At 43.1% G+C, this 17403-nt stretch overlaps 1 protein-coding gene and 1 pseudogene across 1 annotated transcript in view; one reads left to right on the forward strand and one right to left on the reverse strand.

The window, feature by feature from the left end:
• INTS1 (integrator complex subunit 1) overlaps nucleotides 1–17403 on the reverse strand; it is a 206492-nt gene that overhangs the window by 44143 nt on the left and 144946 nt on the right. The window lies entirely within an intron of this gene.
• LOC149473045 (mechanosensitive cation channel TMEM63A pseudogene) lies at nucleotides 8666–10762 on the forward strand (annotated as a pseudogene).

Below are 17403 nucleotides of genomic sequence, written 5' to 3' on the forward strand. Positions count from 1 at the left end.
AAAACTGTATTAGAACGTGGTAAAATGTATCAAAAACACACCGGAACGCACCAAAACGCACTGGAACGCACATGTCCCTATATAATGAACTGGAAAGCATAAAAAAAACACACTGGAACACATAAAAAATGCATAAAAACACATCAAAAATGCATAAAAACGCACTGGAATGTGCCAAAAACGCATCTGGAATGTGTTTCTAAAGTGTGAACCGGCCCTAAGGACTAGAACACTTTTTTTCTGCGTCAAAAATGCATGCATAGTGTTTTCCATGTATTCCAATGGCCCTAGTTTACACCAGTGCAGACAGTTCCAAGTGCAAAAAAAAAAAGTAGAGCATGCTGCATTTTTTTCTGCACAGAACTGTATTAGAACGTGGTAAAATGTATCAAAAATACACCGGAACGCACGAAAACGCACTGGAACGCACATGCTTCTATATAAATAGAAGAAAAAGAGGGGAAAATTAACTGGAATGTTTAAAAAAACACACTGGAACACATAAAAAATGCATAAAAACGCATCAAAAATGCATCAAAAATGCACTAGAATGTGCCAAAAACGCATCTGGAATGTGTTTCTAAAGTGTGACCCGGCCTTAAGGACTAGAACACCTTTTTTCTGCATCAAAAATGCATGCACAGTGTTTTCCATGTATTCCAATGGTCCTAGTTTACACCAGTGCAGACAGTTCCAAGTGCAGAAAAAGAAAAAAGTAGAACATGCTGCATTTTTTTCTGCACAGAACTGTATTAGAACGTGGTAAAATGTATCAAAAACACACTGGAACGCACCAAAACGCACTGGAACACACATACCCCTATATAAATTGAAGAAAAAGAGGGGAAAATGAACTGGAATGCATAAAAAAACGCACTGGAACACATAAAAATGCATCAAAAACGCACTGGAATGTGCCAAAAACGCATCTGGAATGTGTTTCTAAAGTGTGAACCGGCCCTAAGGACTAGAACACTTTTTTTCTGCATCAAAAATGCATGCACAGTGTTTTCCATGTATTCCAATGGCCCTAGTTTACACCAGTGCAGACAGTTCCAAGCGCAGAAAAAAAAAAAAAAGTAGAACATGCTTCCTTTGTTTTTCTGCACAGAACTGTATTAAAACGTGGTAAAATGTATCAAAAACACACCGGAACACACCAAAACGCACTGGAACGCACATGTCCCTATATAAATTGAAGAAAAAGAGGGGAAAAATGAACTGGAATGCATAAAAAAAAGCACTGGAACACATAAAAAATGCATAAAAACGCATCAAAATTGCATCAAAACTGCACTGGAATGTGCCAAAAACGCACTGGAACGCACATGTCCCTATATAAATTGAAGAAAAAGGGAAAAATGAAGTGGAATGCATAAAAAAATGCACTGGAACACATAAGAACGCATCAAAAATGCATCAAAACCGCACTGGAATGCACATGTCCCTATATAAATTGAAGAAAAAGGGAAAAACGAAGTGGAATGCATAAAAAAAATGCACTGGAACACATAAAAAATGCATAAAAATGCGTCAAAATTGCATCAAAACCGCACTGGAATGTGCCAAAAACGCATCTGGAATGTGTTTCTAAAGTGTGAACTGGCCCTAAGGACTAGAACACCTTTTTTCTGCATCAAAAATGCATGCACAGTGTTTTCCATGTATTCCAATGGCCCTAGTTTACACCAGTGCAGACAGTTCCAAGTGCAGAAAAAAAAAGTAGAACATGCTGCATTTTTTCTGCACAAAACTGTATTAGAACGTGGTAAAATGTATCAAAAACACACCGGAACGCACATGTCCCTATATAATGAACTGGAAAGCATAAAAAAAACACACTGGAACACATAAAAAATGCATAAAAACACATCAAAAATGCATAAAAACGCACTGGAATGTGCCAAAAAGCATCTGGAATGTGTTTCTAAAGTGTGAACCGGCCCTAAGGACTAGAACACTTTTTTTCTGCGTCAAAAATGCATGCACAGTGTTTTCCATGTATTCCAATGGCCCTAGTTTACACCAGTGCAGACAGTTCCAAGTGCAAAAAAAAAAAGTAGAGCATGCTGCATTTTTTTCTGCACAGAACTGTATTAGAACGTGGTAAAATGTATCAAAAATACACCGGAACGCACGAAAACGCACTGGAACGCACATGCTTCTATATAAATAGAAGAAAAAGAGGGGAAAATTAACTGGAATGTTTAAAAAAAACACACTGGAACACATAAAAAATGCATAAAAACGCATCAAAAATGCACTAGAATGTGCCAAAAACGCATCTGGAATGTGTTTCTAAAGTGTGACCCGGCCCTAAGGACTAGAACACCTTTTTTCTGCATCAAAAATGCATGCACAGTGTTTTCTATGTATTCCAATGGTCCTAGTTTACACCAGTGCAGACAGTTCCAAGTGCAGAAAAAAAAAAAAGTAGAACATGCTGCATTTGTTTTTCTGCACAGAACTGTATTAGAACGTGGTAAAATGTATCAAAAACACACTGGAACGCACCAAAACGCACTGGAACTCACATGTCCCTATATAAATTGAAGAAAAAGGAAAAAATGAAGTGGAATGCATAAAAAAATGCACTGGAACACATAAAAATGCATAAAAACGCATCAAAAATGCATCAAAACCACACTGGAACGCACATGTCCCTATATAAATTGAAGAAAAAGGGAAAAACGAAGTGGAATGCATAAAAAAATGCACTGGAACACATAAAAAATGCATAAAAACACATCAAAAATGCATAAAAACGCACTGGAATGTGCCAAAAACGCATCTGGAATGTGTTTCTAAAGTGTGAACCGGCCCTAAGGACTAGAACACTTTTTTTCTGCGTCAAAAATGCATGCATAGTGTTTTCCATGTATTCCAATGGCCCTAGTTTACACCAGTGCAGACAGTTCCAAGTGCAAAAAAAAAAAGTAGAGCATGCTGCATTTTTTTCTGCACAGAACTGTATTAGAACGTGGTAAAATGTATCAAAAATACACCGGAACGCACGAAAACGCACTGGAACGCACATGCTTCTATATAAATAGAAGAAAAAGAGGGGAAAATTAACTGGAATGTTTAAAAAAACACACTGGAACACATAAAAAATGCATAAAAACGCATCAAAAATGCATCAAAAATGCACTAGAATGTGCCAAAAACGCATCTGGAATGTGTTTCTAAAGTGTGACCCGGCCCTAAGGACTAGAACACCTTTTTTCTGCATCAAAAATGCATGCACAGTGTTTTCCATGTATTCCAATGGTCCTAGTTTACACCAGTGCAGACAGTTCCAAGTGCAGAAAAAGAAAAAAGTAGAACATGCTGCATTTTTTTCTGCACAGAACTGTATTAGAACGTGGTAAAATGTATCAAAAACACACTGGAATGCACCAAAACGCACTGGAACACACATACCCCTATATAAATTGAAGAAAAAGAGGGGAAAATGAACTGGAATGCATAAAAAAACACACTGGAACACATAAAAATGCATCAAAAACGCACTGGAATGTGCCAAAAACGCATCTGGAATGTGTTTCTAAAGTGTGAACCGGCCCTAAGGACTAGAACACTTTTTTTCTGCATCAAAAATGCATGCACAGTGTTTTCCATGTATTCCAACGGCCCTAGTTTACACCAGTGCAGACAGTTCCAAGTGCAGAAAAAAAAAAGAACATGCTGCATTTTTTCTGCACAGAACTATATTAGAACGTGGTAAAATGTATCAAAAACACACCGGAATGCACCAAAACGCACTGGAACGCACATGTCCCTATATAAATTGAAGAAAAAGAGGGAAAAAATGAACTGGAATGTTTAAACAAAATGCACTGGAACACGTAAAAAATGCATAAAAACGCACTGGAATGTGCCAAAAACGCATCTGGAATGTGTTTCTAAAGTGTGACCCGGCCCTAAGGACTAGAACACCTTTTTTCTGCATCAAAAATGCATGCACAGTGTTTTCCATGTATTCCAATGGCCCTAGTTTACACCAGTGCAGACAGTTCCAAGTGCAGAAAAAAAAAAAAGTAGAACATGCTTCCTTTGTTTTTCTGCACAGAACTGTATTAGAACGTGGTAAAATGTATCAAAAACACACCGGAATGCACCAAAACGCACTGGAACGCACATGTCCCTATATAAATTGAAGAAAAAGGAAAAAATGAAGTGGAATGCATAAAAAAATGCACTGGAACACATAAAAATACATAAAAACGCATCAAAAATGCATCAAAACCACACTGGAATGCACATGTCCCTATATAAATTGAAGAAAAAGGGAAAAACGAAGTGGAATGCATAAAAAAATGCACTGGAACACATAAAAAATGCATAAAAATGCATAAAAATTGCATCAAAACCGCACTGGAATGTGCCAAAAACGCATCTGGAATGTGTTTCTAAAGTGTGAACTGGCCCTAAGGACTAGAACACTTTTTTTCTGCATCAAAAATGCATGCACAGTGTTTTCCATGTATTCCAATGGTCCTAGTTTACACCAGTGCAGACAGTTCCAAGTGCAGAAAAAAAAAAAAGTAGAACATGCTGCATTTTTTTTCTGCACAGAACTGTATTAGAACGTGGTAAAATGTATCAAACACACACCGGAACGCACCAAAATGCACTGGAACGCACATGCCCCTATATAAATTGAAGATAAAGGGGAAAAATGAGCTGGAATGCATTAAACGCAGCGGAACGCATCACAAATGCATAAAAATGCACTGGAATGCATCACAAACACACTGGAATGCATCTGGACTGCGTTTCTATAGTGTGAACTGGCCCTAAGGACTAGAACACTTTTTTTCTGCATCAAAAATGCATGCACAGTGTTTTCCATGTATTCCAATGGCCCTAGTTTACACCAGTGCAGACAGTTTCCAGTGCAGAAAAACTGGAACATGGCAAACTGCATCAAAACTGCACCAGAACTGCATGTGGTGTGAATTGTAAACAAAAACATATGTGGTTAAAGCTAAGTCCACCTTTTGTAAATACATAAGAAAGGAACATACAATATACTTTCAAACAAATGCAGATTATTTTTTGAATAGCAGCCTGCAAAGCTTTGCAACCGTGATCAGTAACATGTGGGTGCAATCCACTGTCTCCTGCAGACTCTGCAGCCACTTCAGTTACATAGACTACAAGGGCAGTGACTGTCACACTTTTCTTTCATTGATCACTACAAGTACCTATGCCATGGTGGAACACAGGAGCTATGGGGTCAGGCAGAATGAAGGCATGATCCTGCCAGACTACGGGAAGGGGGACTTGGCAACATGTTACATACTAAATATGGGTCTAACATGTAACATGATATGGACTAACTCCACTTTTCCGATCTCATGTGATGCATTACATTGTTCAGAGATTGCCTAGCTAGTACATCAAATGCAAATCATACGTACAGGGCATTTATGTCATGTTATGCTCCATACAGTCACACTCACTCTAGGTCCATATGCTAATTGCAGTTAATATGTAATAAAAGGCACATTACAGGTTCAAAAAATACTGTAGCAGTGAGTGCTGACCAATCTGAGTGTGAACCTCTTCATTCTTTTTGAAAATCATCATTTATCAAAGTGGAGCTAAAAACCTCTCCTATTGCTGGGGGCGGTGCCATTCTAGCCTTTATTTACATCTGCAGTTGCCATGGTGCTGCATATATGACTGACAGCAGGTATTCAGTAGCAGAAAGAGGAGTAAGAGACACCGTGGGGTCTATTTATAAAACATTTGTTGGAAAAATGTCACGAGTCACAAGCAGTTTTCTCAAATACTATATTATTTCCTATGGATGCAGTTCATACGAATGGCCAAAATGCAGCATTATTTCTGACTGAAGCATTTCAGAAAAATATATTGTATTTTGCCCACCAGATGGAGATGACGATCATAAGAAATAGCAGCATCAGAGAAAACACAGGAAAAAATGTGTGCAGCCTGGATGAATGCTTGGGGGATTCATCCGATAAATATCTTACAAATAGACTCCTTAATAAACAAAACTCTGCTTACAGAGCACGCAGCTGAGGACAGAGCTCAGGTACAGAAAATGCTTGGTGGTTACAATGAGGTACAGGACAATTAAAAAAAACAATAAAAATGTACAACTTGAATTCAGCACAACCATTGTCCAGTATGCTGGCTCCATCAATCCACTACACCTGGTATCCGTTGTATAAAATCCTCCGCTCTTGATCTGAGCAAACTCTAAATTGAACAGCACGTGCTATGCTCCGGCTCATAGTAAAAAGTGATCTCCTAGTTTCCAGTCTCTAATCTCATGTTATAATGGGCTAAATGTCATACTATGCCCAACAGCAGGGACTACCGCTTAGTCCTCATGCACACTGGAAGGTCTTGCAGCGGCTATTTTTGGCATTTTTTTCTACAGCCACTACAATCCCCAGCATGTTCTGTGTCCATGCACACAGACTGTAATCAGTGTTTTTTGGCTGGAAAAAAAACCAGGACTAGTGGGTTTCTATAGTTTTTATAGCTGTAAAAACAATGAAAAACGCGGCAAACTGGTGTTTTCGGATGTTTTCTGGGCAAAAAAAAAAGCTAAAAATGCAAACGCGCAAAAAAAAAAAAAAAAACCACAAAACGCTAATGCAACGATTTATGTTCTGGTTAATTTTGTGATATTAGAAATGTGTATCTTGCACTAAAATCGCATTCCATTTGACCACGGATGTGCTTTCACTGTTGTTTCTATTCAAGTCTATGGGGCTCAACAATTACACCGCGTCACACCAAACACTCACAGGACCATTTTGGAGATCACACTGCGTTTAGAACGCATAGGTTTGAACAACCTCCTTAAAAAGCCATGGTAACTCCCTTAAAAACCCTTTGAGGACCAAGGGACGTATTTGTCCCATGTTTGTGATTGCGTGTATCATCTGATTAAGAACTTAAAACTCTTTTTTTTTTTGGTTTGAGTCACAATATTAGTTCTTATCAACAAACAACAAATGGATTTAGCTTTTTGCCAATTATTTCATGAAATGGCTTAGTTACAGCAACTGAAGTGTACAAACTTTAAAAACAAAAAAATTGATTCTTTTGGCGTTCCAAAACCTTGCGGTCCTCAAAGGGTTAACATGTGAATCTAGGCGTTGTGGATCGCATTAGATGTGCATCAGTGTGAACCAGGGCTCAAACAGAGGCTAATACGGTTGCTTCCTTGCCTGTAAAGGATAGGAGGGGGGTTTAGGTCTGCTTTAACCGCATCATCACCCTAAAATATGACAGCCGGTCATCATCTAAGAATATGAACATTGGAACAGAGAGTTGAGAGTTCAAAGCAGTGCATTGTGGGTGTTACAGTCAGCAACAAAATTACAACCACTGAAAAGACTTTATATAACATTAGCCCTGCATAGAATACTCCTTAAATGAAAAGCTAGGACACCAGCCCTTGGACAATTTGGAAGATCAGCATAAAAATCACCAGAGACATGCCTTGCAAATAGAAGGTTGCCTGGTGTTCGTATAATGAATGTAAACTAGAAAAGCTGCAATTTCTGGGGCAATTGTGTGGTGTTCTTGCCTGCAGCAGTAGTCTACAACTGGAGTGGGCGGAGTCGCTTCTGTCACTCAGCTGGCTGCTCACACACCTGGGTTCCTATGGCAACTCACTCTACAGCAAGGGCAGAGGAGCAGTTGTAAACAAACTGCTCCAAGTTGCTCACTTCACTGGTGGTTGCCATCTTCAAACGGTTGTAGATTTAAAACTATAACTCCTACAGTGAAAAGCTTTATATTGTGAAAATCACAAGACCCAGACCTACATGTTGATGCATAGTATGTCTCTGAAATATTAACAATGAAGGCACAGTCGCAGTTTAGAAATTGCCCTTCAAATTTCAGGTGTCTAGAGTGGAGTTTCAATGAATGTCAATGGGCGCGTGAGTTGCAAACAAATGGTCATATTGTGAAAACTATCAGGACTATGGCTTAACCGTGGACATTTTTAGTGGCAGCAGGGATAGCTGAACGTTTTGATATAAGATATGTGTAGGTGGGCTTGAAAATGACATAGTGATGGCAGTTTACAAATCATGTTCTGATTTTTCCTTCCACACTGTAGCTTTGCTGTGCTGCCACTCTAATTGCTCCATTCATTCCTATGGGAAAATTTCACCACAAAAACCGCGATATTTCATGAACGATTCGGCGAAACGTTCCACAAAGTAATAGCAATCCGATCGGGAACAATCCGCACGTTTTGATATATTACTTGTCTTTGTAGTGTAAAAACTGTGGGAGGAGTTAGCGTGGCAAATTTGGCTATAATAAGAATAAGAATATATTTGTGAGATAACAATAAGTGCTCTTTGCAAGAACACTTAACAAGGTTTACTAAAACTGGAACAGACAGAATTAGCCGAGTACAGAGTAACCGATCATATTCCAGCCCATTGAAATGCTAGCAGCAGATTGATTGCTCTAGTCTTACTCTAGTCCAGTTACCTAGGCAACCAGGGCTCACTGATGACATCACAGTGGAGACCCAGTAAACAAAGGTTTCCAGTAGTGGTTAGTCAGTTTAGCTCAGGCAGCGACAGGAGGCAGTAGCAGCTAAATTTCACGTTGTGATTGATCAGTTTACCTTGGAAAACGACAAGAAGCAGCCATGATTCTGCTTCAGGACTATCTTCATCTCTTCAATGCCTCCAGGTGGGAGGGACAGAACATTACGCATTGTTCTTTAAGCCGTATAACCAGCTCGCGGCTGGATTATATGGGATTTTCAGGAATTTTTTTTGTGGCAATGCTATCAGTTTGCCTTTTCTTGCTCTTGCTGCTGACCTTCTTACTGATCCGAAAGGTATGGAATTTCGGCTGTGTGGCCTTGGTGTATGATGCTGACAGCTCTCATAATGGCACACACCAGATGCCCTACAGTGTTAACAAGGAACTTGATGATGATGATGATGATAGGAGGTTTTCCTCATGGATCTTGGCTTTCTTCCTCTTGAGATATAGTGATGTCTATAAGCGATGTGGTCAGGACGCCCAACATTATTTGTCCTTTCAAAGACATCTGATTTACTTTCTTTTTATTGCCACAATAATCTCATCATGTGTACTGATACCTCTTAACATGATGGGGACTGCATCCAATGGAAAAGGACTTTTTTTACAGACAACGATGGCAAATATCCGGGATCGAGATACATTTTTGTGGCCCCATTTTATAATTGGGCTAATTCTATCAGTTTGTATGATAGGCTTCATGAGAATACACTCATCCTCCATACGCTACCAGGATGAGGATCAGGTAAAATACACTGTTTTTATTCATGGACTTCCCCATAATGCAGATGAGGAAACCATCAAGCAGCACTTCAATGAAGCGTATCCTTCCTGTGAAGTGGAGAGAATTCATCTGTGCCAAGAAGAATATAAAGAACGAAAAATCGCCAGCCAGATTGGATCGGCCTATGTGACATTTTCTGAGAAATCAATGGCCAACTTGATTCTCAAAGACTTTAATGCCATTTTATGTCGCAGAAGAACCCAGTCAAGTGTAAGTGACCAGCTAAAAATCTCCTCTTGGTATGTCTCTCATTCATACTTTCCAGAAAATATATTATGGGGCAACATGTCTGTTTGTGGCTGGAAGTGGTGGGCCCGATTCCTGTGTATTAATGGATTGCTCTTTGCCCTGCTATTGTACCTGACAACTCCAGAAATGATTGTCTCTAATCTGGACACGTGGAATATCACCACACCTTTCTATTATGTGAATAAGGCTTTCAAACATTTCTCAGTTTTGCAGCCGTGGATGTTTTCTACAATACTTCGGGCCTTCGTATATTATTCCACTCCATATGAGGCACATTGGTTTAAATCTGCAGAGAACAGAATGATGATGTACAAAATGTTCTCCTACCTTATTTTTATAGTCCTGATATCACCATCACTCGGCCTCAAAAGCTTATATGCATTCCTCCAGTGGTTGTTTGCAGGTCTGCATGATCGCAACACCGCCAGACTGGAATGTCTATTTTGGCCTAACCGAGGAGCCGTTGTGATCCATTATGTGATCATTGCCACTTTTGTTGCAAATGCAATGGACTTGGTGCGAATTGTAGAATTCCTTAGGTATTTCGCACGCATCGCTTTTAAAAAATCCACTGCTGACAGGCTACGTGTCATGCAGACACAGGCTGAGGATTTTTCATATGGACAGATGTATGCCAGGATACTGTGTGTCATCACAGTTGTTATGGCATACAGCAACATTTCCCCCTTGGTGGTACCCTGTGGTTTACTTTACATGTTAGTAAAGCATTTTATAGACATGAACAACCTCTATTATGTGCATCTTCCATCCAAACAGGACAGAAGTGTACATGAAGCTGCAGTCAAATTGTCCATGGCAGCTCCAATCTCCTGCATAATGTGGCAGTTCCTCTTCTGTGTCTTGCGGAGAGGTTGGATTCCGCTGACTATAGTCCTGGGAGGAGTTATGCTCATTTTGATCCTATATTCCCTGATCAAAGCTTTATTTGGCTTTCTCAGGCATTTCAGCCCATGCAGGTATAAGACCGATGAATCAAATGAAGGATCATGGGCTAGCATAAGCAAAGAGGATATCTCTCAGAGGTCACCTGTGTACAGTCCCAGTGTCGTCATAAACATTGAGATGGAAGAGGAGCAACAGAACACAAATGCAATAAAACCACAGGGGGATGTGGGTAACTTCTATAGCAAGTATCCTTAAAAAGTTGGAGCAAAAGACTTGCTTCAAAAACTCCCATTAAAAATGATGGGACCATGGAACACTGGGTAAAATGTAAGAATAAGCCTTGAAGATGGTTGCCGATGACAGTACAAGACCAGCACAAAAGAAAATATAGCATTTATTATAGTGCTAGAAAGACTTCCCCAGAGAATGGAATATGAGCACTGGGACCATGGAAAACGGCCTGCAAACCTTTACAGAAACCTCAGGAAAAAAAAACAACATGCAGTCCCCCTAGGCGTTACTAGAACCTTCAGGGCCTCAGGGCAAGAAACCATGAAAGGCCCCTTGACCCCCAGCTGGGGCCCTTCCCTCCAAGGCCAGTGGCGTAATGCCAGGGCTTGGTCGCACGTGTGTCCTTTGTGACCTGGCAGTTCCCCCACTGGAGTCAGTAGTTTGTTTTTTTTTTTTTACCATATTTTATTACAATATTTTTTTACAGTTTCTTTTAGGTGCCCCACTGGGGGGGGGGGGGGGGCTTTGATGAGATATCAGGGGTCTAAACAAATCTCTGATGTTTCACCTTTGAAACAGAGAAAGGAGATTGAGGACGCAACCCCCCCCCCCCCAATTTCCTTTGCAGCCTCAGATGCATTGAATGAATAGAAAGGAATAGCTCTGCACAGAGCTTCCCATTCATTCATAAACTGCAGCACAGTTTACTATGTATCAGTTATGAATGAACAGAGTCAATGATCAGTATGGGTCACTGACTCTCCGGTCAGAAAAGGAAGGGGCAAATGACAACTGTCAGTGCTGGCTCTGGGCTGTGAGAGAGAGAGTGGCCCCCACAGTGGCATTAGAGCAGTCCACAGGGGAATTGCCCCCCTGCCCAGTCTACCCGTGGGGGCGAGGGGGGTGGGTGGCAAAAAGCAGCAGCAGAAAAAAGCAGAATAGGAGCAGCGGAGTAGGCTGCATATAGATATTTTGAGGAGGAGGGGGTGGTCAACTATGTCGAAGGCCGCAGAGAGGTCAAGGAGTAGGAGCACTGAATAGTGGCCATTAGCTTTGGCGGTTAGAAGGTCGTTGGAGAGTTTGAGTAAGGCAGTTTCGGTGGAGTGTAGGGGACGGAAGCCAGACTGTAGGGGATCGAGGAGGTTGTTGTCGTTGAGGTGAGAGCATAGGCGGGTGTAGACGAGGCGCTCGAGGAGTTTAGATGTAAGTGGGAGCAGGGAGATGGGTCTGAGGTTGTTCGGGTCATTGGGGTCCAGGGAGGGCTTTTTAAGTATGGGGGTGATGTGTGCATGCTTCAGTGGGGAGGGGAAAGTGCCGGAGGAGGGGGAGAGATTAAAGATGTGGGTGAGGGAGCGTAGGATGGAGGGGGAGGGAGGTCGTAGGAATTGTGAGGGGATAGGGTCGAGGGGGCAGGTGGTGAGGCGGGCATCAGAGAGGATCTTGGAGACTTCCTCGATGGTAGTAAGGTCAAAAGTGTGGAGTGTTGGGGAAGCTTCAGTATGAGGAATGTAGGGTGGGGTGGAAGAGGAGGTCAGAGCAGTGGGGGGGCCGTGGGAGAGGGGTGATGAGGGGGTAGCTGAGTGAGGGGGAACGGGGTTGGAGGGAGTTTGAGCAGTGACTAAGTCCCTGCGGGTAATGTCGAGGGGGAGGGGGGATGAGGGGGTAGCTGTGTGAGAGGGGACGGGTTGAGAGGGCGTGTGAGTTGCGGCAATGTCCTTGCGAATTGTGTCAATCTTGTTTTTGAAGTGATTGGCAATCTCAAGGGCGGTGAGTGAGGTGCTGGGTGGAGGTGGGGGTGGAGAGAGTAGAGAGTTGAAGGTGGAGAAGAGTCGGCGAGGGTTGGAGGAGAGGGTCTTGATGAGGGTCAGGAAGTAGGCTTGTTTGGCTGCGTGGAGGGAGGAGGTGTAGGTGCGGAAGGCAGATTTGTAGTGGGTGAAGGCTTGTTGGGATTGTATTTTGCGCCATAGTCGCTCCAGGGCACGACTGTGTCGTTTTGGTGTGATCAGTCTGCCAGGGCTGGAGCAGTCGGGATCTGATGTTGCGTGTGGTTAAAGGCGCTAGTGAGTCAAGGGCTGTTGACAGCGCGTTGTTGTAGGCAGTCATAGCCAAGTCGGGGCAGGACAGGGGGAGGATGCTGTCATGGAGTTGATCAGCTGCAGAGTGGAGGGGGCAGGGTTAAGGTTGCGGAGGTTACGGATGGTAGTAGTGTGACATTTGGAGGGGTAGGCATTGGAGGACGAGGAGATAGAGAAGGTAATCAGGTTGTGGTCAGAGAGAGGAAAGGGGGTGTTAGTGAGGTTGTGGGGAGCGCAGTGGTTGGAGAAGACAAGATCAAGAATATTACCGTTGGAGTGGGTGGTGGATTGTATGCACTGTGCAAGGGCAAAGGAGGAGGTTAAGTGGAGGAGACGGGCTGTGTCTGGGTTGTCGAGGTTGACAGGGATGTTGAAATCCCCAAGAATGATGGTGGGTAGCTCAGAGGAGAGGAAGAAGGGTAGCCAGGAGGAAAAGTCATCCAGGAAGCGGGGTATGGATCCAGGAGGCCGGTATATCACAGCAATCTTCAGGGGGGTTGGGGAGAATAGTCTGACGCAGTGGGCCTCGAAAGAGGAGAAGGATAGGGAGGGGGGGTTAGGGAGGACTCAGAAGGTGCTCTGCGGTGACAGGAGCAGACCAACCCCACCACCTTTACGACCGTTCGGTCTGGGTGAGTGGGTCCAGGTGAGACCTCCATAGGAGAGTGCAGCAGGGGAGGTAGAGTCAGTGGGCTGGATCCAGGTTTCCGTGATCGCTAGGAGGTTGAGGGAGCGGGAAACAAAGAGGTCGTGGATGGCGGTAAGCTTGTTGCACACCGATCTGGCGTTCAGGAGTGCACATGAAAACGGGGGGGGGGGGGGGAGATTTTAGGGAGCAGGGGGACAGATACTAGGTTGCGGGGGTTGCGGTAGGACGTGGAGGCGGGAGGGTGTTGTGCGGGTGAGGGAGGTGGTGGAGGGCCAGGATTCGGGGAGATGTCCCCCGCGGCTAGGAGGAGGAGAAGGGTAAGAAAGGTGGCATGGGAGCAGGATGTGCAGGAGCGTGAGAAACTCCTAGTGGAGGTGTTTGGGTCAGAGGGAGAGTGGAGTAATAGGAGGAGGTGGTGGGTGCCATAGAGGGGCGAAGGAAGCAGTGAGGACACAATATACAAATGTTTAGGAGGAGCAGAGGGATATAGTGAATGGATTTTGGGAATGGAGGAGAGGAAAATGAGGAGTAGAAGAGGCATTTTGGGGTGGTGATGAGAGCAGTAGTAGGGAGATGATAGCAATGAGGGGGGAGATGTACAAGTTTTGGGGTGGAGCAGAGGGGTAAAGAAATGAGATTTGGGAACAGAGGATAGTAATATGAAGAGGAGATGAGGGGCATATTATATAAAGGTACACCGAATGGGACTCAGGTATGTAAGAGATGTTTCCCAGGGTGTTGGCTTGCAGTCTGCCCAGCGTGCAGTAGAGTTTCTTGTTGTTGTTGTGTCTTCCTGCTGCTTAAGTTCTCCTGCTTTAGTTCAACTGCTGTGTTTATCTGCATCGCATTCTTTCGAAGCCGCACTCAATCTGAAGCAGCACCCCCATCAGAGACTGTGCCCCCCATCAGAGATCTACCCCCATGAGCTGATCTAAATTTATAGGGAGATGCTCAAATGAGCATTCAACTCCACCCCAATTAGAAGCTGATAAGGCTCACATGAATAGTGGGGGATGTTTCTTAGGAACCAGGCTACAGTCGTAAACTGGGTGCAGCTGAAGGTGAGGACTGGTCAACATACACACAAATATAAATACACCATTTGTTCTGAATATAACAGGAGTGAATGCGATTTTGAGTTAGGAGTGGAGGTAGGAGAGATGCATTTACCTGTGAAAGTAGAGAAGGCATAATTAGATTGCTGTGTTTAACTGCATCGCACTCTTTCGAAGCCGCACTCAATCTGAAGCAGCACCCCCATCAGAGACTGTGCCCCCCATCAGAGATCTCCCCCCATGAACAGTGGGGCCCACAATTGCAAGCAGCTTGGTGAAAACAGATCAACTGTTGGAGCAATTGTTAGAAAATGGAAGAGGCTAAAGACGACTGTCAGTCTCCCTCGGACTGGGGCTCCATGCAAGATCTCACCTCGTGGGGTATCAATGATAAGAAAGGTGAGGAATCAGCCCAGAACTACAAGGGAGGAGCTGGTCAATGACATGAAGAGAGCTGGGACCACAGTTTCAAAGGTCACTGTCGGTAGAAAACGACGCCGTCATGGTTTCAAATCATGCATTGCACGGAAGGTTCCCCTGCTCAAGTCATCACATGTCCAGGCCTGTCTGAAGTTTGCCAATGACCATCTGGATGATCCAGAGGAGGCATGGGAGAAAGTCATGTGGTCAGATGAGACCAAAGTAGAACTTTTTGGTCTAAACTTCACTCGTCGTGTTTGGAGGAAAAAAAAAAGGATGAGTTGCATCCCAAGAACACCATCCCTACTGTGAAGCATGGGGGTGGTAACATCATGCTTTGGGGGTGTTTTTCTGCGAAGGGAACAGGACGACTGCACTGTATTAAGGAGAGGATGAATGGGGCATTTATTGTGAGATTTTGAGCAACAACCTCCTTCCCTCAGTCAGAGCATTGAGGATGGGTCGTGGCTGGGTCTTTCAACATGACAACGACCCGAAGCACACAGCCAGGATAACCAAGGAGTGGCTCCGTAAGAAGCATATCAAGGTTCTGGAGTGGCCTAGCCAGTCTCCAGACCTAAATCCAATAGAACATCTTTGGAGGGAGCTGAAACTCCGTGTTGCTCAGGGACAGCCCCGAAACCTGACAGATCTAGAGGAGATCTGTGTGGAGGAGTGGGCCAAAATCCCTGCTGCAGTGTGTGCAAACCTGGTCAAGAACTACAGGAAACGTTTGACCTCTGTAATTGCAAACAAAGGCTTCTGTACCAAATATTAGCACGGATTTTCTCAGATGTTCAAATATTTATGTTCAGCAGTGCAAGACAAATAAATTCTTTAAAAATTATACAATGTGATTTCCTGAATTTTTTTTTTAAATGCTGTCTCTCAGAGAGGGAATGAACCTACGATGTGAATTTCAGACCCCTCCATGATTTCTAAGTGGGAGAACTTGCAAAATTGCAGGGTGTTCAAATACTTCTGTTCCTCACTGTATATCCCACAGTTTGTGAACTCTATAACTTTCCTACAGACTAAATATTAAATACTAATTTGGGTTATTTTCACCAAAGACATGTAGTAGAATACATCTTGGCCTAAATTTATGAACAATAATTTATTTACAAACTAATATAACAGAAACAAAGAAAAACATTTTTTTTATTTCAACATTTTCTGTTTTTTTTTGTTAATTTAGCAAAAAAAAATAAAAACCCCAGTGGTGATTAAATACCACCAAAAGAAAGCTCTAGATGCGTGAAGAAAATGCTAAAATGTTAGCTTGGGTACAGTGTTGTACAGTTGTGTCCAAAATTATTCAACCCCCACTGAAATTGAGTGTTTTGGCCAGTTTGACATTGCTTTTGATCATTCAGTCATCTTGCTTACATTTACATTAAAGAGGCACTTGTAGGTCAGACAAATATAACATAACAGTTATAATGAAATAACCACAAATGTCTTTTCTGTGCTCACAGCATTATCAGTTTTATTCAACCCCCAAGTGACATTCAATCTTAGTACTTAGTACAGCATCCTTTTACAGTTATAACAGCTTTTAAACGTGAAGCATAGCTTGACACAAGTGTCTTGCAGCGATCTACGGGTATCTTCGCCCATTCTTCATGGGCAAAGGCCTCCAGTTCAGTCACATTCTTAGGCTTGCGCACTGCAACTGCTTTCTTTAAGTCCCACCAGAGGTTCTCAATCGGATTTAAGTCTGGTGACTGCGATGGCCACTCCAAAATGTTCCAGCCTTTCCTCTGCAACCATGCTCTAGTGGACTTGGAGGTATGCTTGGGATCATTGTCCTGTTGAAAGGTCCAACGTCTCCCAAGCCTCAGGTGTGTGACGGACTGCATCACGTTTCCATCCAATATCTCCTGGTACTGAAGAGAATTCATGGTACCTTGCACACGCTGAAGCTTCCCTGTACCTGCAGAAGCAAAACAGCCCCAAAGCATGATTGACCCTCCACCATGCTTCACAGTAGGCAAGGTGTTCTTTTCATCATAGGCCTTGTTCTTCCTCCTCCAAACATAGCGTTGATCCATGGGCCCAAACAGTTCTAATTTTGTTTCATCAGTCCACAGAACACTATCCCACAACTTTTGTGGTTTGTCCACATGGCTTTTGGCATACTGCAGTCGACTCTTCTTATTCTTTGGAGACAGCAAGGGGGTACGCCTGGGAGTTCTGGCACGGAGGCCTTCATTACGCAGTGTGCGTCTTATTGTCTGGGCTGAAACTTCTGTACCCACATCTGACAAATCTTTTCTCAGTTCCTCAGCAGTCACACGGGGACTTCTCTCCACTCTACGCTTCAGGTAGCGCACAGCAGTCGAAGTCAGCATCTTCTTTCTGCCACGACCAGGTAGCGTTTCAACAGTGCCCTTTGCCTTGAATTTGCGAATGATGCTTCCTAAGGTGTCTCTTGGTATGTTTAACATCTTTGCAATCTTCTTA

Source organism: Staurois parvus, unplaced genomic scaffold, assembly GCF_062004578.1.
Source record: "Staurois parvus isolate SC_StPar_1 unplaced genomic scaffold, SC_StPar_1.0 ptg000018l, whole genome shotgun sequence".
In the NCBI taxonomy this organism is placed as follows: domain Eukaryota; kingdom Metazoa; phylum Chordata; class Amphibia; order Anura; family Ranidae; genus Staurois; species Staurois parvus.